Below are 1700 nucleotides of genomic sequence, written 5' to 3' on the forward strand. Positions count from 1 at the left end.
TTTCTGAAAGTTGCAACCTTTCAGAACAGTCACTGCGGGTTTTAAATAAAAAACGGAAAAGATTTAAATAAAACGGGTCGCGCGTGGATCCGAGTCGGGTCGGGTCAATTAACAAATTAATTGAATCGGTTAATTAACTAATTAAAACGTTGGCCATTTAATTTAATTTAATTAATTAAATAATTAATTAACTAAAATAATTAAAACAAACTTTGTCCAAAAAATAATCTCTCGATCGATCATTTTTCCAATTAACTAATTAAAACGGTGGCCATTTAATTTAATTTAATTAATTAACTAAAATAATTAAAACAAACTTTGTCCAAAAAATAATCTCTTGATCGATCCAGATCCGAAGCCGAGCGACGACGACGACGGCGCGAGGGGGGTCCCTCTTTCCAACCCTTTTAACAATTAATAGGAGTGTTTCTATATTTAAACTCTCCTATTTTTCTTTCCACCACTCATGAGGGACAAATGTCTTTTCAATAAAGCATAAGAGGACTTTTCAAGTTCTCAACTTTTCAAGTTCCCAACTTTTTCAAGTTCCTCTTTCATCTTCCCTCCATTTCCCATTAACTCTTGCTACATACCCAACAACTTGTAGAACGTAAATGGATAAAAAATATTCTTAAACTATATGCGATTTAACAAAAATGAAAAATATCTTCCGTTAATACCCAATTCAAGGGGGGATTCTGAGGTGTCTTCGATTTTCTTTTCATACTCACTAGTTCATATAGCCCATGTGGTTAATAATAGGTAATTAACAATAGTAAAAGAATTATACATCTCTAACGTATCTCTTTCAATAACTAACGGAGTCAAGCTTTGAAGCCAAGGGGTGGTTTTAAATTTTAAAAAGATATCGTTTGGTTGGGACTATATTTTCCCCTTCATATCATATATTTTAGGATTCCTTAATTTAAATATTATAAAAATAATTAGTTAATAATTTGAGGAACAATAAATTATATTTTTATCTTATACGAAGTCTTTTAATGAAGATTAAAAAGTTCAATCAATATTTTCTAAGAACCTATTCATGTTTTAAATATAATATAGACTTGTTTAGTAAACGTGTTTTCCACATGTGTCATTAAATTAGAAAATATTGGGCCATTACATGTATAAACACACAAGTGAAAAGATATTAATTAATCTGAAATTTAAGAATAGATTACATTAGAAATTATGTACAAAAGAAATCTAAATAATAAGAGAGGAGATATATTTGATAACTTATAGAGTTACGTTTCAAAATGATGTAGAAGGTAAGAAGGTATCTGAGACTCTAGATTTTCAATTCAAATCATGCTAAGAAATCTCAAATGGTATTGTTGACTAATAGAAATTGTCAAAACATAATTTGAAACTTTAAAATAATAAAAGAGGGCTTGAATTATTTTAATAAAATGTATACTATCTTACATATACTGATCATTGTAAATATACTAGTAACGAAAGCCCGGGCGCTGCCCGGGCCCAACATTAATAAAGTTATATTGTTATTCTCTCCGTCCCATATTAAATGAGAATCTTACTAAATTTTTATTTTTCATATTATTTGAGCACTTATTAAATTAGGAGAGAATTAATTAATTCTTTTCCATTTCCCCCCTACAATTAATATGACCATTCCTATATTGTATGTGTATTTTTTGTAACTCATTTCAATGTGCATTGATATAAAGAAAGGG

This window comes from Solanum tuberosum, unplaced genomic scaffold (genome assembly GCF_000226075.1).
Source record: "Solanum tuberosum cultivar DM 1-3 516 R44 unplaced genomic scaffold, SolTub_3.0 scf00710, whole genome shotgun sequence".
Taxonomy (NCBI): Eukaryota; Viridiplantae; Streptophyta; class Magnoliopsida; order Solanales; family Solanaceae; genus Solanum; species Solanum tuberosum.